A 24,333-nucleotide genomic window follows, 5' to 3' on the forward strand; every position below is an offset into this window, starting at 1 on the left:
GAGTCTAATTTGGACTTAGACTCATTGAGTCAATTTAATTCAATGAATAGAGATTCATTAAATTAAAATTAACTTGAACCAATGGTTAGATTTGATCAACCATGGGAGAGAAGTGGTCAAGTTTGACTTGACTTGAGAGGAAGATGAAGAGTCAAGTTTGACTTGACCATTTGCCACCTCATTGGTGAGTTGACAAAGAGTGGACCAAGGATGATGCTCCACATCATCATGGTTGCTTAAGTGGGATGCCACCTCATGGGAGTTACCAAGAGTTGTGACTCTTGGTATTCCATGGAGGTTATTAGCCTCTTAATGTGGCCGGCCACAATTGATTCAAGAGAGGAGTTTTTCATTTTGTGTGTAACTCTCATCTTCTTCCTCAAGCTCTCTTCTCTCCCTCTCTTCCTCCATTGCCGTGAGCCACAAAGGGTGCTAGCACACTCTAGTGTCTTTTCTCCATCTCCTTGTTCATGTGGATACACATAGAGGAGTGTCTGCTTTGACATTCTCGAGATCCGGCATCATTTGGACGAGCGGGATTAAGCGAAGGGCATCGCTTCAAAGGTATACCTTCTGATCTTGTAGATCTAATGTAGATCTAGGAGTAGAGAAACTCGTACACGAAATTTTAAACTTCGCACGGATCCGGTGGCATGGGATTCGGGGTTTCCGCAACGCAAAAAGACGATTTTTGCGGCCCGAAAATCCCAACAGTAACATAGGTGGATTTGGATTAATAATGTTAAACATCGTTTGCGATCCAAGTCTAAACCTCTAAAAACAGATAAGTTGAATTTGGAATCAATAATGTTAAGTTCTGTTTGCGATTCCAAATTTAATTTCTAAAGAACACAATAAGTTGTTAGGAAAGGTTCAGAACTTGTACAAAAATTTTGTACAGTCGAACCGGTACAATATTCCGAGTAGCAACCAACAAGTAGGTTAGGGAAGCTCTGTCTATGCATGCCTAGGAAGATATGGCTTCGACCTGGTGCATTTGACTTAGTGGAATTAACTGAAGCTACCTCTTACGGATCCTAACCAGTTAAACTAAGATTTATACTAAGTTCAGTGGATATGACTATTTGGAAAACATCAAAAGCATGGTTACTCTAATGATGTTCAGGTGACTCACCATAGCCCAGAAGTTTATCCAAAAAATATCTATTTGTTGAGCCCAAAGTTAAATCTGAATCTCATACAAAGTTAAACCAAATCCTGAAATTGAACTTAACACATCTCACAAAATTATAGGATTTCCTGATTGAAAATATAGATCGGATGAGATGACTAAGTTAAAATTAAAATTAATTAAACTAAAATAAATTAAAATTAATTAAATTAATTAAATTAAATTAAAATTAATTAATTAAATTACATAAAATAAAATAATTGAAATAAATTAAATTAAATTAATTAGAATAAATTAAATTAATTAAAATAATTAAATTAAATTAAATTAAAAAATAAACTAAACTCAAAACTCAGTTAAAATTAAAATTAAAATTAAATCAAAAATCAAATTTAAAATTAAAAATTAAATTAAAATAAATTAAATTAAAAATCAAAAAATAAAATATACTTAAAACAAAAATTAAGCTAAACTTAAAAATTATAAATTAAACTAAATTAAATTAAAATCAAACTAAATAAAAAAAACTTAAAAATCATTTTAAAAAATTCTTTTCAAATTCTGTTAAATATTATTTTAAAAACTTTAAAAAATTATTTTAAAAATTCTTTTCAAAATTATTTTTAAAAAACTTTAAAAACTATTTTAAAAAAGACTTTAAACAACATTTTTAAAAAAAATTAAAATTATTTTAAAAACTTTAAAAATTATTTTAAAAAATTCTTTTAAAAGTTATTTTCAAAAAAACTTTAAAAATTATTTTTAAAAAATCTATTAACAATTATTTTAAAAACTTTAAAAATCATATTAAAAAATTTCTTTTAAAAATAATTTTAAAAAAAATAAAAATTATTCTAAAACTTTAAAAATCATTTTTAAAAAAAATCTTTTAAAAACCTTAAAAATAATTTTCAAAAAATCTTTCAAAAATTCTTTTAAAAGTTATTTTAAAAAAAATCAAAATCATTTTTAAAAACTTCTTTTAAAAGTTATTTTAAAAAAACTTTAAAAATTATTTTTAAAAAAACTTTAAAAATCATTTTTAAAAATTCTTATGAAAATTATTTTAAAAAATTCTTTTAAACATTCTTTTCTACTCAAGATTGAGCTCACTATTGATTTTAACCCCAAACAACCTTATTCCTCAATCAAATACATTCCTATGTAAAACCAATCCATAAAATCCAAGATGTTGTCAAGAATCTCGCATGCCAAAAGGTCTCACCTCCAAGTCCTTTTAATTGTCAAGAATCTCACCTCTAGGTCTTCCTTAACCGTCAAGACGTTTTGCCACTAAGTCTTCCTTTGCCAAGAATTCTTATCTTTGAGTCTTTCTCATTTACTAAAAGGTCTTGCCTCCTAGCTTTTCTCATCCACCAAGAGGCTTTGCCTCTAAATTTTTCTTGTCTCCCGAAGAGCCTTGCCTCCCACCATTCTCATCAACATATTACCAACCAACAAAGAGAAACTCTACTTTTCTCATTTACTTTGCATTGAATGAACGAGGAACTCTACTTTTTGTTCTTATCAAGAAAGAGAAAGTAAGAGCAAGAAAGGAGATCATCGATGAGAAAGGAAAACAATATCATTTGAGAGTATTACCAACCCACAAGAGGAAGGACACGAGATCACTGTGCAAGATAGGAAAAGGACATGAGATCACTGACGAGAGGAGAAGGGCATGAGATCACTGACAGTTATAAGAGCGCAAACTTCTGAGAAATCAATGTGGGAAAAATATACTTTAAAAAATAAAGTATACAATTAAAAAAATCTAAAACAAATAAAATTAAAAATAATATAAAATTAAAAATAGATACCTTTTAAAATTAAATTAAAAATATTAAATATAAAAATTAGGAGTCTCAATTCTAGGCAATTAAGGCATATGCCTTGAGTCGACAATGACTTGTCCATCTACCAAAGTCTAGTTTTTGTTTTTTCTTTCCGTTTGCCAACCCCTATTACCAAGTTCCTCTTAGAATTCTCCATTTTCCAATCATCTTTTGGATTTCTCTTCACTTGACAATTGGTAGATCTCCACTACTTAGATTATACTTGCACTAAAAAATCTTCTCTCGACACGTTGAACCATCAATCTAGCAAGTTCTTAATCCTACGCACTTGATACATATATCGCATTCACAACTTAAACTTAAATTTTTTTGTCAACTACATCAAACAATTTAGTCATACTCGACCACTTGGGGCATAAGTACATCAACATTAATTGAGTGGTCATGCAAGACATTATTATCTGTTGATTGAGATGTCGAGTTCGAGTTCTCTTATCAATTCTTTATATCCATCGAATACGTGGTGGTATTGAGGCTCCCTAAAAAATCTCTTCGAGGGTTTGTGGTATATGGGGTCACGAAGCGGTGGGTCCAGTCACGTTAAAAAAATTACCCTACCTTAATCACGTTAATTCATTGAAGTCTTTGCACAAAAGCTCTTTTGAGCACTCAAGACTCAATGCTTCTGGTTGAAAAAAATTTCGTGTTCAAGATAATTAAGTGCTTAAAAGAATCCAAGAGCTTGATAAAAGTCAGTCTTTAATATCCCAAGCTGATAATAATTTACTCTCTTCCTTGCATTCATTATCATCTTTAGAGAGAGGGTCAGACCTCACAGGTCATCCGAGTTGATATGTGGTGGGATGCTTACCACATGAGGTCGCGGGGTCAAAACTCAGGGTAGTCGGGACGTAAATCCCCGGTCCATGTGCAACTCACCCCACCTGTCACATGTTCGCTCAGGATGCTGTGATTTACCTCCCTCATGATGGCCTTGGGTCGGGTGCGGCGGGGGCGCTGGGGGCGAGCGATTTCGCCTTTTACCACATCTTTAGAGAGAGGGTCCCCTTGAGACAGTGCGATAGTTAAGACATAGAATATTGTCATATGAAGTCTTAAGATCAAAACTCAACACATCTGAACATGTCTTTCCTTATACCTTGATCATTGCACTAATGGTTAATAATCATCCGTAATTTATCTTTTCTGTATTGACATAGGAATAGATTAATAGGGCATTGGAGATGAGTAAATCGTCTTTTGCCCCATCTTTAGGGAGAGCTGAGGCCTATTTTGTGAGTGAAATTTTGATAAAGGTCAAGCTTGTCATAACTTGTAAAATTTTATTGGCAGTCTTGGATTGTAAAGACTTACCTCATTACCTCTTGTAAAGGTTGATAATGGAGGGTTTACTTGAGGGCGACACATCAAATACATTATCAGCCAAGAAATAGAAATACAGTCTCAAAACCATATAACCACTCATGAACATATCTTCTATTATTACTTGAGTTTTTTATCTATTCTTACAAGGCATTGTGAATTTTTGCTGACATTCACCAACCCTACAGTTTGGCACAAGGGAGAGGGATTATAACAATACAGGTAATTATATTCGCTACAGATATTTTTCATAATCCGTCTTCATATTATGGGAAGAGAAATTATCACTCAAATACCCACAATTCGATCTCTAGTTACGATACATTTATAAAAAAAATTTCCTCAAGAGAGGAGCACAATCACCATATGCTAAACTTCTGGATCATCCGTCGTGAAAATTTCTTGATTTACCTTAACGGCCGATAGAAAATTTTTATGAAATAATCATCCCAAATTCAATGTTATTTAGATTCACTTCTTACTGAAGAAAAAATCCCTACAATACATCTAGATTTAAATTTTAGATCCTTTAATTATTCCTTATAAAATCTAATCATAACATCATTACCCCGGTCTGTGTAGCATCTCCATGTTTATTACTAATGAGATAAAATATCACATCATCACTGTGTTATCTTTTAACGAGAGGCAAAAAGAAATTAAATAAAGAATAGATTTAGATATGTTTTATTTGAAAAGATATGTTAGATGTAATGTTTTTTTAAAAAATAGGTAAATACATGTATTGACCATTTTTATTAATATATACTAAATTATAATATAATCAAAAACATATATTTTATTGTGATATAAAATTTGCTTATACAACTTAATTTTATAATCTTATAGTTGATAAATAAAATCAACAGATTTGATATCAAATAAGTTAATGTAGATTAATCTAGTTGATATATTTGGATACATGCAATTCTCCTAATCAACTGATTAACGAAACCACTAATCGACTGATGCAACTAAGCACATTCAAATACATATAGTACATGAATAACAACCTTTCACTTTAAAACAAAATTTTCTTGATCAAATTGAGCACATTAAAATATATATAGTACATGCATCACTCTGGCTTAACTAAATAACTTGCCGAGATGCATCAGAATTCACATACAGCAGTCCCTTTGATTATAGTAAAACTCAAGGAGATTCGGACAAAAAATCAACCATGTGTTACCATCTAAAACACTAGAGCATGGTCCATGGGCATGTTGGATTCATGAACACAGGAAAATTCGACACCTAATAATATGAACAGACAGACTGCAAAGAAAAATAAATAAATAAATAAATACCTTAAAGAACGGGCATTTAATGTAGCTTCTCAAGGCAACTCTAATGAACAGGTTGCCGCAGAAACAGAACTGCAGAACTGCACTCTGATAAAGGATGATGAAAGATCTTCCACGTCTGGTGGGACATCACACCACCATGGTGGCATCATAATGCCTAAACCAACATAGTTTGTGAGCACATTGCTTAACTGGTTTCTGTCTTAACCACCACCTTGTACCGGTTTGGGATGAAGGATCCCATGCCCGAGAACAATGGTGCCCCAAAGAGAGTCAAATTCTGAAACAAATAAGGGTGAAGCAAGTCAATTTGATAAAAAAAAATTCCTCAAAACCAAGAAAGAGACTAAACCGTAAGCAAATTATCTTACAGGACTCAAGTGCAATGCAATTCCACTTGTCCTAAAGTTCCTAATTTCTTTGGATGAATCATGATCAAATTCAGGAAACTATCCAAAAAAGTAAAACTCGTAGACAATGGATGGAATAGCTTGGCATAGCTTCCAGACTGACATGATGTTGAGCTTCATTAGGATTCTGGAAGTGTGCATAGTTTAGGATGAACGACCAAATCAAGGACTAGGTTGATAAGAAAAATGGAAAGATCTATGCATTCTAGGCAAGAACTTCCAATTTCAAGCGAAATGCTTCCTTGCCAAGAAAAAATCATATGAATGTTTATATTCATTTAAGACATACCAGCAGAAATTGGCTCTGCTTCTCTAAATTTACTCTCTTGCCCTTTTCCGAGCTAGAAATCGCTCTCTGGCACAAGCCACTGCAACCTCATTTCTCTTGTACTGTTCCTTTTTTGTAACTATAGCAGCAGGTTTATCCGTTCCATCTAAAGTTGTAGGTTGCTCACTTGCATGGTCAGCATCAACTTGTTTTGATCTGTTGGGTGAAGAACTAGAAGACTCAGTTTGAGTACCATCTTGTTCTCTGTTTTTGCTGTTGTCTGTGTTTGCAATAGTTTCAGTAGGGCTATAATCAGATTCCTTGAAACTTTTGCTGGTCCTCTTTCATTCACTTTTGTGGTCTCTGCGGACTGAGCACCAAAAGCTACATTCTTGTTGAGGCCAAAGTAAAAATCGCTAAGATCACTCTTCTTTGTCACCTGAACAAGAAAGCCAAAGAAATTAATGTATTTAACTAAAATCCATGTTCAAAGTTTATCAGAACAAGAACAAGACAATTAAAAGCGATGATCTGCTTACATCTTCCCTTTCCTCAAGAATTTTGAGTTGTCTCTCTTCTTCTAACCATTTTGCCTGTTCTGCTAGCTTTTTCTTGTAGGCACTGGTTACAAATTTCTCCTTATCAGCAAAAAGGTGATCTTCTTTACTTCTCTCCTTCAGCAACTTCCTCTCATATACAATTTCATGTTCACGCTCACGTTGTTTTGCTTTCTCCATAAGTGTTTCTATGTATTTTGACTGCAATAAAGACAAACACAGGAATAGTTTTCAGATGCATCAATGTGGAAATGGATGGGCCTAACCATAAACAGATATTGTAAGGCATCCATACAAGTGTATCAGCCTTCTTCAACTAGGAAACACATACATTGTAACCCATGAAAATATATGGCAAGTGATGCGAAAACAAAAATAAATAAACAACACAACAAGCATGTCAAAATTACTAAGGGTTTTTGAGCATCAATACTTTGAGCAATCTAGTAGCGTAGTAAATAGAAAATGATTATTGTGCCCAAAAAAAAAAACAGCTGCTAAATAAGATCATGTTATTCAAGGAAAATACCAAAAAAAAAAATTCTTAGTCAAGCACTCCACATGCATGTCATATGGGACATGAGGAGAATAGAATAATAAACTACAGGCAACATCACTCAGTATGGATCACCATAAACCAAGAGGAAAATTGTGAATATGAGAAATAATAAGAAAATAATAATAATAATGACTAAAAGCATCCAAAACACAGTTCTTTGTTGGTAAGCATGGTAAGAATAAAAGTCCTGATAGTGAATTACCACTCTCCTTTTAAGAACAACATGATATAGAAATCTCTCAAAGCAATAATAAGAAACAATAAATTTATGTGCCACCGTTTAAGAACCACATGCACTGCCTATATTTATCTAAGAAAGCTTGTGGTATTGAGGTCTTTGGGGTCCTTATAATCATGTTAGGAACCAAAGCTCTCCTCTGTTAATCTCAAGGGAAATTGTTAGGAATATTCTCCCAACGCAATTTCCTCTACCTTTGTATATCACCTTAACCTTATTGTCCATTTACGTTTCCATCATGAAGTTTGCTGCATTGGCGTGTAAGTCCTAATCTTTCTACATTTAGGCCCTCAACACTCTCAAGATGGCACAAAATATTTTTAAAAAACTCTTACTTTACTAAAATGTATCTACAAAAAAAGGATAACCCGGTGTACAAAGCTCCCGTCATGGAGGGCCTTGAGGAAGGATCTATTGTATGCAGCCTTACCCTGACTAAGAAATGGGGTGATGAACCCCTTGGCTTGCACCTTCATTAGATACGTTCAAACCATGACGAAGTCTAGACCCAGCAGAAGAAGAGCCTTAAGGAATTGTGTGCCCACTGAAATAGTCTCATGAAATCTCACGAGCAAGCAGGTAGTCTGCTTTAGCTTTATGTATGATGATTATCATATTTTTACTTTAAAATTACATTATTAAACTTGGAATATTTACATGTAAATTCTGGTCTATTTACAATTAGGTTCTGAACATACTCAACTCACACATGGGTGTATTGTTAGGCAACCAAAACCTCGAACTCACTCCTAGATGTCTTCGGCAAGGAGAAGGTCAATAAGCTCCCTCGAACTTGATATGTTCTATTGGTAATAGGCTTTGATTTCAATTTATACATTCTGACCATTTTGGTCATTAATTTTAGATTCGCATCTAGTGATTAATTAGAATCAGATATGAGATTACTCATTTAGTCATTAAGCATCATTTGTCAATTTTCAATAAGGTCGATCAGTTAGAAAAATTTTCCATGACACATTCTACATTGGAAAATTCCTTGAGTAGGAATTTTTACCAAGTCTCTTCATTTATCCCTCAAGAAAGCATGTTCTTCCTATTTTAATCCCAAAAGATAAATGCTGAGAAAAACAAATCAAGTTTTGGAATTTCAGAGACAAAATATAGCTCAGGACAGCTTAGATCATGGAATAAACAACAATTAAAATCTCAGACATGTTTGAGTTGGATGTTTGTCAACATGTCAAACTCGGCCAATCCTGATACATATTGTGAGTTGGTTTAGGATAAGCAACAATTTATCCAAGTTTGTCTGAAATCTCAGACATTTGTTCAATAGTCATCAGTATTGTGAAGAAATCACCAGAAGTCACAGAGTTCATTGAAAACTGATCAATCAATTGAATTAGGTGAAAAATACATCAACTCCTTGTGAATATCCTGTTTTGATTAAATCTCCAAATGGGAATATGTCTGATGAGAAGGAAAAGAACCTTATCATTGTTAATGAATTTGGCTGCAGCAAATCTGGCAGCTACAAGTTGCCAAAACCACCAAACTTTGTGAGGAAAAGTTGTCAACTATTGGAGCCCCATAGTAAATCATTTGTATTCAAGAGGAGGAACAGTAGACTCAGCTTCGGAGATGAAGTAACAACAAAGGGGAAGAGGTGATGATGCTTAAGGAGAATAGAAGAGACAAAGTGGAAAACTTTCCAAGGTGTTTGACTTTGTTAAAAAATTAATTTTGTAATAGTTTAATTTGATAGCAATGGATAGTATAGCATAATAAGGTGAGGAAGAGGGGCCGGCTTCAGAAGATGGAGCAACTAAGGGGAGGAGGTGATTTGTCTTAAAGGAGAAAAGGGATCAGTGAGGAAGAGGTGATCAAGTTTCAGGAGAATAGGGCAGTCGACAAGAAAGCTTCCCAAGGTGCTTGACTTCATTTAAAAATAATTCTATTACAGTTTAATTTGATAACAATGGATAGTATAGCATAATAAGGTGAGGTTGATTGAAAGATAGGTATATTAGGTGATCCGGTGGTAAGGGTGGGGCCCGCCTAGTAGAAGGTCATCGCCACGTGGAGGATCATAGTCAAAATGGTCAACGCCCTGGGTAAGCATCCGATCGGGCGAACCACCTTCCCGGTCGGCATGAAGAGTAGCCGATCCGACACTACGACAGCTCGGCCTAGTACCGAGCTTCTGACGCTCAAAAAGCTCAAGCATGGAAGGACGAAGGACGAGACCAAGCAAGCACGGCTCCCTCGCTCGACAGGACGGAGCCGAGACAGCGGACCATTGGCCGAGCGGACTCTCCCGCTCGGCCCGGCCATGATGTCACCCGGACGACAGATTGGCCGAGCGGCTCTCCCGCTCAACCCAATAACGGACAAAAGGAGCAGTTGGCGATATCTTCCTAGGGACCAGTGTCACCGACAGGCGGCATGGTTGGCGGCATGGTCAGACGGAGAATCGTACGGTGGAAGCTTCCACTGTCACGTCAGGGATATGCTCGGGCTGCTAAGGTATGGCGTCAAGCACGCCTTTCTGACACATCATTTCCAGGTATGCTTTGAGAAGCATGCACGCACCTCTCGGGAGCCCTATATAATATGTAAAATACCGAAAAATGACGAATAATGATAAGGGAATTTTTCGGAGACCGTATGGACGAGTTTACGGGGATAAAAACGGGGCCCGGGAAAGCCTGTTTAGACTACCCATTTAAGCGAGGAAAAGTTTATTTTTCTTTTCCTTTTTATTTTTCTCACCCCCCCACCCAGTTTCCTCTTTCCCCGAGCGTACAAAACCCAAACAACCATTCCATTCCTCTTCTCGATCCTCTTCTCCGATCGCGCCACTTTTCCTTCACCCGGCTGTGCCCTAGCTCCCCTCTGCCTTCGCCTCTTCCCTTTCTCTCGGCAAAGTCACAAACGGCCAATGCCCGGGCACCATTCCGACCAAGCGCCTACCCCGATTGCCCTATGCCAATCTCCCTTCTCTTCCGACGACACCACACGAGCGCCGGCCACCTTGCTCCTCACACGTGCCACCGCTGTTCGGACACCATTTCCTCTCCCTCGCATCTCTGCTCGATGGCACCAGTCGACGCCAGCGCCACCTTACCGGCTCTGCCGAAGCTGTCGCCGTCGCTGGGGGTCTATGGAGACATGCCCTAGCTTCTGATTCATTGCCAACCGGGTACTCATCTACCTCCAAGGTCAGCGCTGGGTCTCACCTCCTGGTCCGGCAAGAAGATTCCAACCTGGGCCTCCCAGACATTTCGGCTTCGTCTCGCTGTCAAGGATCGATTGAAGGGTACTTGTGTGGAGATTAGTGACTCCACTTTGCTTCGACCATTGGTTTCCGACGCTTTCTGACAGCAGGCACTTTCGGCAGTGACTCAACAACTCGGGCATTCAGATTTGGGCCTCTTGACTCTACCAACCACATAGGAGGTCCTTGCTTCAGCCGTGAGTGGAGAGTTGACAGCCCTACAGTGGTGTTTGGTGTTGAGGTAAGAAGTATGATATTAGATTGGTAGTAATGCGAGTTTAATTTGTAGTTAGAGGTTGTGATTGTTTGTCTACCAGCTTTTGTAGCTTGGCCAGCACTGTTCACGGGCAATCCATAGCACCGGTCATTCTGTTTTGGGCAGGAAACCCCTTCGACCGTGAGCCAGCAGCGACCATCTTGAATTTGGGTGAGTTCTTATGAATTGATTTGGATTAAGATGTTGTGATGGATTATGCTTATTGCAAGTTCTTATTCGAAAGGATTGGCTAGCAGTCTTTGTTTAATATGAAACATTTCTACATACACAATATACATCAGCCACATGCGGCTGGAATATATACACAACCACGCAGTTATATAGGCAGCCTACTCGGCTGATACCACAAAAATACAACCACGCAGTTATATATAAATCTAACAGCCCACTCGGCTGTACCAAAACCAAACACAGCGGAAATCCAATAGACAACACATACAACTATAAATAAAGACTGCTAGCCAATCCTTTTGAATAAGAACTTGCAATAAGCATAATCCATCACTACATCTTAATCCAAATCAATTCATAAGAACTCACCCAAATTCAAGATGGTCGCTGCTGGCTCACGGTCGAAGGGGTTTCCTGCCCAAAACAGAATGATCGGTGCTATGGATCGCCAGTGAACAGTGCTGGCCAAGCTACAAAAGCTGGTAGACAAACAATCACAACCTCCAACTACAAATTAAACTCGCATTACTACCAATCTAATATCATACTTCTTACCTCAACACCAAACACCACTGTAGGGCTGTCAACTCTCCACTCACGGCTGAAGCAAGGACCTCCTATGTGGTTGGTAGAGTCAAGAGGCCCAAATCTGAATGCCCGAGTTGTTGAGTCACTGCCGAAAGTGCCTGCTGTCAGAAAGCGTCGGAAACCAATGGTCGGAGCAAAGTGGAGTCACTAATCTCCACACAAGTACCCTTCAATCGATCCTTGACAGCGAGACGAAGCCGAAATGTCTGGGAGGCCCAGGTTGGAATCTTCTTGCCGGACCAGGAGGTGAGACCCAGCGCTGACCTTGGAGGTAGATGAGTACCCGGTCGGCAATGAATCGGAAGCTAGGGCATGTCTCCATAGACCCCCAGCGACGGCGACAGCTTTGGCAGAGCCGGTAAGGTGGCGCTAGCGTCGACCGGTGCCATCGAGCAAAGACGCGAGGGAGAGGAAATGGTGTCGGAACAGCGGTGGCACGCGTGAGGAGCAAGGTGGCCGGCACTCGTGTGGTGTCGTCGAAAGAGAAGGGAGATCGGCAGAGGGCAATAGGGGTAGAGATAATCGAGAGGAGGATCAACAACCTTGCTCGTGGCTGGGAGGAGAGCCAGCGGCGCCTGGTCGGAATGGTGCCCAGGCGTTGGCTGTCTGTGACTTTGCCGAGAGAAAGGGAAGAGGCGAAGGCAGAGGGGAGCTAGGGCACAGCCGGGCGAAGGAAAAGTGGCGCGATCGGAGAAGAGGATCGAGAAGAGGAATAGAATGGTTGTTTGGGTTTTGTACGCTTGGGGAAAGAGGAAACTGCCGGTGCAGTTAGGGCACGGGGGAGAAAGAAACGGCAGGGGGAGAAAAATAAAAAGAAAATAAAATAAAAAGGAAAAGAAAAATAAACTTTTCCTCGCTTAAATGGGTAGTCTAAACAGGTTTTCCCGGACCTCGTTTTTATCCCCATAAATTCGTCCATACGGTCTCCGAAAAATTCCAGAAAATTTTCTAAAAATTTCGGAAAATTCCTTTATTATTATTCGCCATTTTTCGATATTTTACATTCTCCCCACTAATAAAAATTTGGTTCCCAAATTTCGTTATCTACCATCAGCAAGACTAGCAAATGCTAAACTGTATAAATGCTGAACGGAACCATAACTTACATAACTTAAATGAAAAGGTGGGGGTATCGAGCTCGGATCGTATCCTCGAGCTCCCAGGTAGCCTCATCGTCCGAATGATGCTGCCATCCGACTTTAACTAGTCGGATTGTCTTGTTCCGCAACTGACGCTCTTTCCGGTCCAGAATCCGTACCTGAACCTCCTCATAAACGACGTCAGGCTGAATAGGAACTGAGATATCAGTCAGCACATGTGTTGGGTCGGCTACGTATCTCCTGAGCATGGATACGTGGAATACGTCATGAACGCCTGCCAGGGACGGTGGTAATGTCAACCGATAAGCTACTGCTCCAATCCTCTCCAGGATCTGGAAAGGGCCAATGTATCGTAGAGCTAGCTTACCTCTGAGGCCAAATCTCTTCACCCCTTTCGTGGGTGAAACTCGCAAAAATACATGGTCGCCAATGAAGAACTCTAAGAGTCTCCGACTCCGGTCAGCATAACTCTTCTGGCAGTCCTGTGCCTCTGACATCCTCCGTCTGATAGTACGGACCAACTCTACCCTATGTTGAGCTCTATTAGGTCCCAAGGCCTCTCCAACCTCATCCCAGAGGGTGGTTGTCCGACAAGGCCTACCATACAACGCTTCAAACGGTACCATCCGGATAGCCGAATGAAAGCTGTTGTTGTAGGCGAACTCTACCAATGGCAAGTGGTCCTCCCAACTGCCTCCAAAATTCAATACACAAGATCTCAGCAAGTCCTCTAAAGTCTGAATGGTCCGCTCTGACTGTCCATCCATCTGCAGATGGAAAACTGTACCGAATCGGAGCTGAGTGTCCAAGGCTTGCAGACTCTGTCAAAAACGAGACGTGTACCGGGGTCCCTATCCGAAATAATAGTCAACGAGACACCATGTAATTTGATGATCTCTCAGCAATACAGATCTTCCAATCGATCCAGGGAATCAGTCTTCCGGATCTCTAAGAAAATGCGCGGATTTGGTTAATCGATCAACAATTACCCAAATCGCGTCATGGCCTCGTCGTGTCCTCGGCAAACCTACTACAAAGTCCATGGTAATGTGTTCTCATTTCCCCTCAGGAATAGGAATCCGCCGAAGTAATCCTGCAGGTATCTGGTGCTCAGCCTTCACCTGCTGACAGACAAAACATCTAGCTACGAATTCCGCGATGTCTTTCTTCATGTCGTTCTACCCATAAGAACGCCTCAAATCTTGGTACATACGGGTACCGCCGGAATGGATCGCAAATCGAGAGCAATGAGCCTCCTGAAGTAGCTCATGCAAGGCCGGGTGAGACTGAGGTACGCATAATTTGCCTCGGAACGATACAATACCCTCTCATCTTGTGTGAACTAGGTCTGTTTTCCGGAAGCTATCTGGCAGCCGACACAAATCTCCGCTTCAGCTCCTAGAAGCTGGTCTCGCAGTCTCCTGTCTAAGTGAACTTCACGCCTTTCCTGGTCAGGCGTGTCAGTGGCATAGCTATGCGGGAGAAACCCTCGACAAAACGTCGGTAATATCCGGCCAGACCAAGGAAGTTGCGAGTCTCCTGTAAACATCTAAGGCTCCGCAAGCCCTAATGGTAAAACCAAGACACATAATGTCCGTATCACAGACATTCCTAACCATAAGATCCCCGACAACCAGTCAGGAAACCTGATCACCAACGATATAAATCACCAAAGAATAGATCCTCCAGTGTGAGAGCAACGCTCCATCACACGAAATACCACATATGTAGGAGCAACGCTCTACCACAAGAAATCCTCAATATGTGGGAGTAACACTCCACTACAAATAATCCGTAATATGTATTTGCAATAAATATAGGAGCAATGCTCCGCTACAAGCAATCCACAATATGTGGGAGCAACGCTCCACCACAAACAATCCATAACATGTGTGGGAGCAACGCTCCACCACAACCAATACATAAGTGCCCAAGGCACCTAACTATCCAGCTAGAGACTGCACGAGATCTCTCTACCACAGATCACTGGGTAGCCTAGGGTATAATAACCCAGTAAGCAAATCAAATTCATAGTCAACTCTATCATCATCCTAGTGGGTCGGTCACCCACTAATAGGAGAATTAGTTGACAGGGTAATACAACCAATAACATAATATAGACACTCAACATTCTACATTCAACATAGGTAGAATCATCATGATGCTACCAACCATACACCTGACACACGTGCACACACAACATATGTATGGTCGACATAATCCTCCAATTAGTGCACATCAAACATACTCACAACATAAGTATAAATCATCGTGATACTTCCAACAATGCATACCGAACCCGTGTGCATATATCAACATAGGTATAATCGACAATACACCTCAAACAACACTCACATGACATATATACACCTATGCCAAGAGTATAATCAACGTAATACTTCCAACAAATCATAATCAACACGAATGTACAAACAGAACAAATATAATGAACAAGATACCTTGGATATTACACCGAACACATCTGCACATATCACAACTCAGATTAAATCGATAAGATACCTCCAATAAAACACTCAAACACATGTGCACATTTCACAATATAGATTTAATCCACAAAATACCTCCAATAAACCAATCAGACCACTCGGGTATAATCTACTAGAAACCCACAACAATCATAACTGGAAAAGTATACACCCACTATATGCAATTAGTTCGTCCATCATAACACTCCTACAACACATAATAATCATATGTACACACCACATAGATATGCAGAATCAGCATATTTAATCCAATCAACCTGATATTCCCTATGCTACCTTCTATGTTATCCAGCTAGATACATACAGTCTAAAATTAACATACCCATGGAATAGGATACATCGACCCTCTATAGATTGACCAAACCGACAACGGTATACGGCTAATTCAGTCTTTCCCCACGTCAGTACAAGCCATGTACTCAATGTGCTCAAGATATCTAACTAAGCACGAATAACCCAAAGATCAGTATCTCTATAAAATAGAGTAAGTCGATCCGATCGGACCAACCAAAACAATGAATTGGTGATCAACTATCTAAATCTAACAAATGTACGTTAATCCTCCGTAATCACAAAGGTATATCGATCTACGACTACCCAAGTCGACAAACGTAAATCAGTCTTCTACTGACCGATTTAACAAGAGTAAATCAATATTCTACTGATGAAATTAACTAAGATAAAATAGTATACTACTGGCTAAATTATCATGAATATGTAGGTACTATCCACTACACAGCTAATAATAGCAGAGGTTGGTATGTGCCTCAATCTGTTAACCAACTAGTAGTAACAGAAGCTAAAACTACTGATGGTATGATATATAAAAAAAATCACCAGAGACTGTAATCCTTGTCTCTATTAGGGTCGATCATCATCAGTGGCTAACCCATCACATGTAATAGGTGCTACATCAACTAGCCAGGTACTAATAAAGAATATTAATACATGTCATAAACTATAATAGTCAGCAGTGCATATACTAACCAAAAAGCCCGAAAATCCAACATATCTCCTATAGCTTGGAGATGTCCTGCCGCTGCTAGGTCCCAAAGCCCGAAAAGTCACATCGAGAAAACTAAATCACGAAATTCGAAATACGGAATATCAGACTCGTAAATCTGGCTCTGATATCAAATAAATTGGTATCAGATAAATATCGAAAATCCAGAACACATAACAAGTATCGTATATCTGCTCTGATACCACTAAATTGTCACCCGTACAGGGGAGGTGCTGTCGAAATTTCTTCGGACAGGGACTCTCCCGGGGCGTGACATAAGGACCCCCAGACTTCAACGGAGGTATGTTCACTTCTACTATAGCTACAGTTACGCTGCTGCTCTTTTCTCTTCTCTACTTCATTCGCTTGCCGCCGGTGACTGACTTGAGCGTCGGAGGCCATCGTCGGGAACCTCTCCCTGGCTCGGCACTAACGACTTGTGATTGCAGGCTTAGCTCGTTGGAGGTCCACGTCATCTTCAGTCTACATCCAGTCAACGTGAGCGTCATCTCCCCAACGTCCGTCAACTCGACTCTCGGACATAATCATTAGCTATTAGATAAAACATAAAATTTTGCAATAAGTAATAAGATTAGATTATGGAGCATATAACATGTGCATGTATAATTCAAACACTTTTGAGTGTGCTATCAAAAATTTGCTATTTTTCATTTCAGATAAATTTGTCAGAAAATGAAAGTGACATTACATAATTGGAATACTCCAATGAATTTCAATATTTTATCGTTTGGAATCACGATACCTAAGAGTGACAATTCTGGCAAAAACATTGGATCTCCAAATCTCATAAAAGGGTTTGATTGCTAAATCCAATCTACATTCAAAAAGATAAGGTGAAATGTAATACATTTCACAGTAGATTTAAAATTTGATTTCTCGAGAACTTTCCAGATTAGAATTTTGGCCTTATTAAGTATTGGCTTCAAACAGGGTCTATTGTAATAAAAATAAAATAAAAATAAAAATAAAAGTTTTTTTTCTAATATGTATCCAAGTTTTCAACGAGAAGAGTGTACCTTTCTCTCGGTCCGATCTTGAATCTTAGGGCGTGCAACCTGCTGTTTCATGGTATCATAAACCCCATCGTAGTCGAACACGGAGGGATCCTCTTCCATGGCCTTTTTGTACTGCTCCTCCATCTACCGAATTCCACCATCGATTAGACAATCTGAAAACAATTAAAATCCTGCCGACGCAATGAATTAAGAATAGACCAATACCTTCTGCACAGACTTTTTCTTGGATGCTTGTCGAGATATTTCTCTCTCTCAACGTCATCCTCATGGTCATCGCCGAAACCGAATGCGGGAGGAGGATGAGGATTGGAAGACTTGCTCGCCGTCGGAACTCGAACCTGGAGTCCATACTTCTTCATATTAAGCTGCTGCCGTGGTGATCCTCACTGTTGCAGAGAATTCCTCGCGGCGGCCTTAGAAGGGACAGTAGAGGCAACGAGCGTAGAGGGGGGATAGATCGGCGATAAGATGCGAGCACTGACGAGGCTCGGGCTCGATGGGGCGGCGTAACGAGGGGAAACGGTGCGGCGGGCTGCCAAATGCTTCTCCGGGCCGGCGCAAACAAGGAAAAGGGTTCTTTTTTCCCTTTCAATTTTCATAACAATTTCAAAATACAATACTATTCGTTTTTTTTTATCAGTATTAGTGATAATTATCAATTTTAATATGGGCATTTTATTAATTTGATAAAGAGCCGAATTAGGGGTCGTTATGACTCGACAGATTTTGGAAACTTAAAAATTTTAAAATAATAATAATATTCAAAGATTGGCATAGTATTTCAAAACTATTTTGGGTTTTAGAAAATGGAATACTATTTTCAAGAACATTTGAATTTTTTTCCCCATAAAATTTGGTATTCATGGAGATTTTTTTTTATTTAGAATTTTGAGATTATTGCTCATTTTTTGAATTTGAAATATGTATGAGCATTTAAACAATATTTTAAAATTTAAAACATTTCTGGGATTTTTGAGGTTTTTATAATTTATTCAAGTAGGAGCATAGCTATGATTGAAAACTACTTAAACTAACGGGACTAAAATTGATATAATAAATTGATTAATTTATTATATAAATAAAATAAAAAATACATAAATATTAATTTTATGAAAATATATAATAAAAATGTTAATATTTAATATATTCAGGTTCAAAAATATTATTGATGTGTTCTTTGACTCTTATTAAAATCAAATAATCTTATAATCAAACCCATTATTTATTATATCATTATTAATTTTTTCATCTAACTCTCATTCAATATAGATAGATATCATAGAATTTGTTAAAAATTATTCTTCCATCATATTATGAAAAACTGTTTCAATAAACAATTTTAGTTTCATAGTTGACAAGATTCATTCTATTGTTGTTGTAGAAACATAAAGAGTTAAAATTAGATGAATCAATCTACTAATTAAATAAATATATTAGATTTAATATATAAGTAAACAATATAGTTATAATTTTCAAATATAACAACCAATAAATTATTTTCCTAAAATTCACAACAATAAAATTTTAGATTAAAAATTCAAACTTGAAAATACATAAATATCATCGTCCAATATTATCGCAACTCAAATAATCATAACTAAATATTCAACATAATTTTAAAATTGTCTAACTGTACCTCAAAGTTATACAATTTAAAAATCTACAACAATAAATCCACCAATAAATAATATTAACGTGATATATGAGTTGAAAATCAAACTAAATCAAATGAGTAAAATTTTCACTCGAAATAACCCGTAAATCAACCAACACAAGCTAAAATCAAGCTTCAAAACTCTCAAAATCGTAACTAAATCGAGCGGGAAAATTTTCTAATAATTGGTAGCCTGAAAAATCCAAACCAAGGATTTGGAATCAAGTTGAAAACTCTTTAAAAATGAAGCAAAATCGATTTGGATAGGAGTAAGGTTGTCATAAGGTAGTTTTTCCCAAATTAATACAAGAAACTCCAATAGAGACAATGATCATATTTGAGTTTGGTCAAAAATCTTATTAGGGTTCAAATACACATAACCCAAGACCTAAATCCTAGGAAATCATCGGTAAAATGACAGAAATCAAAGGTAAATAGCTCACGTACAATCTGCATGAATTAGGATTCGTTTTTCATACTTTCTTGCTCAAATATTGTGATTCAAGCCACAAATAGATGCAATAGAACCTAAGTTAAATTTGGCTAGGATTAGATTCTCCTTTTCAATAATTTTCTAATGACAATCTAAAGGAAATGGAAAGGGAGGGAGCTGACAAAATGGTTAATAAGCTTGTAAGTGGTTAAACATAACTAATTAAAAGATGCACCAAAAATAGGTGGGATTGGAGTCCACCCCTAGCCCAAGGTGGCTTCACCCCTTATCTAGGGATTTCTAAAAAATGAATATTTTTTGAAAAAATTTGTATTTGGCATGATTTTTCATGATTCTAAGATTTTAAATAATAGAATAGGTTAAAATAATATATATATATATATATATTTTAATTTTTTAAGCCTTCCCAATTGCAAATTGGTATTTAAACATACCTAATGGAAATTTAATTCAAGAAAATTGATAACTTAATTTTGAAAGTGTACGATTTTACTTTTTATCAGATAAATTTAAAATATATAATTTATACACATTTGAAAGTAGATTTCAAAATATTCGTTCAGGATACAAACTATGATGCTCTTAGATTGGTTCTTACTTTATCACCCTATCACATGAGGATAACATTTTAAATTTAATTAAATACAATATTAAGAAGAAGAGAGGTGATCCGTCTGATCTTATAAAAGTTGATCCGATCCCATAAAAAAAAAAATTATCGATCACAATGTAAATTAAAAAGCACAGGTAAATCTTGGTATATGCCCAACATCATACATTTTTTTAAACTTACCAAATATAAAGTTTTGTTGTCCAGTAGCTCATTCCATTTATAATTATCATAATATCATGTTATCTAGAGAGTCTTTCTCATGCCCCAAGGTGTAGCACAGACAGTGAGCACATGATATCTCTGACGTAATGATCAGGGGTCGATTCTCAGTAACTGACGACCTGAGGTTTACCCCGCCATGCGCCTATGGCCTGTGTACCTACATGAACCTCTTTCCATATCCGTAGGGCCGGTACTAGGGAGATCGCTAAGGTAACGAATCTACCTTTTTAGAGAGTCTGTCTCATCTTTTACCATTCACAATAACCCGAGTATCCAATGAAATTTAATTAAATACAAACAAGCAAGTCTAGGTATTCAAGTATTTCTATCTTTTAAATCAAAGGTAAAACTATCATTTTAGCGGCTCATCCATAGCGACCATACACTCTCTATAAGGGGTAAATCATGGGAGTATTTGTCCCAATACAATGGTCTTTTGCATGGAGAGATCAGACACCCAGTAAAATATTTTACATTCGTCGAAAATTGACCCTAAGACTTAGCTATTAAAGCAATCACTTATATAGATACCAACTGCGTAAACCCGTGAGGACAAGTATTTCTAGCTTTTATTCACCTGGATGTGGCCGGTCCGACCCGATGAAAGTTTCACATCGACCGTCGAATAAATCCGAAAAGTATAGATGGATCACGATAGACATCCTAATACCACGAGTGGTTTGAACACCACATAAATTTATTTGTGCCACGTGGATATCGTACCCTCATTACTTGGAAAATTCGTCTATTCGAGTGTCATATATATATAGAGAGAGAGAGGATAGAACTATTCGTAACAAGTTTTTCGGGTTGTTTGGAATTAATCATTTTTTAAATTTTTTTGTCGAGGTGCCTGGATTTAATCAAGGGGCTTAATTTTTTTTTAAAAAAATCTTAAATCTGAAACCTCCTATATATATATATATATTATATTATATTCCGTCAACACTTAAATTTATTTCTAACACTATAATCCAAGAGGGAAACAGAATCTTATTAGCCTAAATTCATTATAACTTAACCTCTAGATTTTAAAATCGTAAATCTTAAATATATATAATATACCCTATTAGTATCTAAAATTTTTAATCCGGAATACTATAATCCAAAAGAAAAATCTGAACCTAAAGTAAAAATCTTATTAACTCAACTCCTAAATTCTAAAATATTTATCCTAAAATTTTGAATCATAAATATATATAATATATCTTAAATAAAATTTAAAAAATAATGGATTAATTCTAGCCGCTCCGAATCCAGTCCAGACTATTCCGTAAGCATCCGCAGGCAAAAAAAAAAATCCCCATTATACCACATCTATATATATATCGACCGAAAAGAAATTATTCATTTTGCCCGAGAGCCGAAAATGAGTAGGAAATTTATCTACTGTAAATTCAGACCTTCACCACTAGAATGATACTTTGGATTGAATCGGCCTACCAGATCTGATACCATTTGATGATTTGAAGCCTCCGGAAAACGCCATGCCATATATGGAGAATATATATAGTTAGAGATTCAAGTGGGTAGAAGAAACTAAGATCTGAGTTCCTATTCTAATTGCTTCGATTCGAAAAGCAGAGGAAATTAAGAGTTGCGTACCGCCCGGCTCGACTGAGGATGGATGGTGCCTCCGGTGTTGGTGGACAGATAGGAAACAGGATTTAACCGAATGGAAAAGCTACTTCTCTCTCCATTCAGATACAAACGTAAAGAATGTATTTATTATGAATAATCTTATTAAAATATATATATATATAATAATAAAAATAATAAAAAACAACGTCGCCTGAGAGATTCGAACTCTCGCGGGGAAACCCCATGTACTTAGCAGGCACACGCCTTAACCACTCGGCCAAAGCGACTAATGATGTAAAGCTGTCTTACAGATTTAATATTATCTAATATATCATAGATTACTACGCAGTTAGTGGATAAGATCCGCCTCAATGCAGGCAATAACAAACAACATATATACACCTTCGATTGAACTAAAATGTGATGCGTGTGGGTAACTTGGGCACTAGAGAAGTACATTGTTGAATAACATATAATAGCATATATTAATCATTCCACTAGATTCATGAGCCCCCTGACAGGCCAAACATTAATAACTAGTTGGATCAACATCAACATGATAATAATTTAAGACGTACAATATTATGATCATGAGTTCAATTCCTACCATGGAGAAACCATAGAAATTCGGGGTGGCAAAAGATATTGTTCTATTTTACAACACTAAAAGATACCTTGTCATATAATTGAGCTAATGACAAAAGCAATCCCTATAAAGGAGATAAAATAACTTAAGGCCAAATTATTTCACTTCCACTAACAAAACATATATATAACCATGTCCAATAGTGAGTTGAAAAGGCTGAGATTGAAAATAATCTAAAAAAGTGAGCGGAAGAGTTAAAGAAAACTCTAAAAAAAAGTTTTCAATGACTCTAAAATATCTTGACATTGGATTGTTGAAGTGAATCTAATCAACCCAATTGACCCACTTGGTTTAGATTTTAAAATCTATAATTTCACAGTTCCAGGGCGTTCAATTATGTTTAAGGCCCTTAGGTTAAAAAAAAATCTTTAAAATATATTTTTAAAAATTTAAATATTCATTCTCATCCTTTTTCATCAGAATTTGGGATCTGGGATCGACATCAGTAGGTTAAAAAAAATCAAAAATAATTACATATGAATTTTTAAAAATAGATTTAATATAAAATTTAGTTTTTGTTTTTATATTTAAGCTGTGATATTTTTTCAATTGATAAAATTGCTTAAAATAAAGGAACAATAAAACCTGATTTATGTTATGTATTTTCAATTTGATGATACTTTAAAGTTCGAAACTATAATTTGCATAAATATTATTATAAAAGAATAAATAAATATTAATTTTTATTTCAATTAATTATAATGCACCTAAATGAATAATTAATCTAAATTTTAAAAATAAAACTATGTAAGAGATTATTCTCAGGCATTAAAAAACAATCTCTAAATATCAAATTTTATTAACAGTCATACAAAATTAAATACTATAATTAATAAAAATATATGAAAAATAACATGTCATATGCAAAATCTAAATTTTTCATCCAACAAATATAAAGAGAGTTTGAGAGTGATCATTTTTTTGGTTTATGTAATAAAAAAATCAATTTGATACTTAAAAAGACTATCGTTTTACTATGCATCGAATAGATGAGCAACCCCTACTTCTTGTTCTCATCGAGGAAGAGGAAAAGGAAGAAAGAATGATAAAGAGAGATTACTGGTAAAGGAGGAGAAGAACGTTATTTGAGAGTATCACTTACGAGAAAGGGGGAAAATACATGATCACTAATAAGGGAGGAAAAGGGCATGAGAAGACTGACTAGAGAGGAGAAGGATACGAGATCATTAGCAAGGGAGGATATGAGATCATCTACCACTAAGAGGGTATAAGTTTTTTAGAGATCAATGTGGAAGAGGAATAGTTAATTAAGTTTTTAAAAAATAAAGTATATTTTAAAAAAAAAAACTACAATAAAGTTAATTTAATTTAAGATATTGGATATCATTTAGATCTTTTCCAAACTATTTATGTTCCTTTTGTTTATTAGAAATTTAATATTTTTATCAAAATTTGATACAATGGGATACTCATTAAAGTTTAAAAAAACAATGATATTTCAGTTTGTTAAAAATTAATCATTTGTTCATACATGGCTATGCATGTATCCTTTGGTGCTCCAATCAGAAATCATTCCACATGCAGGGAAGTCATGAATGATCTATAAAACAATATTACAAAGATACAAATAC

General features: G+C 36.6%; 1 non-coding gene and 1 pseudogene across 1 annotated transcript; both read right to left on the reverse strand.

The window, feature by feature from the left end:
* Positions 1-5,326: 5,326 nt before the first annotated feature.
* On the reverse strand, positions 5,327-18,167 carry LOC121975116 (annotated as a pseudogene).
* Positions 18,168-22,300: 4,133 nt separating this feature from the next.
* Positions 22,301-22,382, reverse strand: TRNAS-GCU. The gene has a single exon. It is a non-coding gene; the product is annotated as a tRNA-Ser (tRNA).
* Positions 22,383-24,333: the final 1,951 nt, after the last annotated feature.

The sequence above is a fragment of the Zingiber officinale genome, chromosome 4B (genome assembly GCF_018446385.1).
Source record: "Zingiber officinale cultivar Zhangliang chromosome 4B, Zo_v1.1, whole genome shotgun sequence".
In the NCBI taxonomy this organism is placed as follows: Eukaryota; Viridiplantae; Streptophyta; class Magnoliopsida; order Zingiberales; family Zingiberaceae; genus Zingiber; species Zingiber officinale.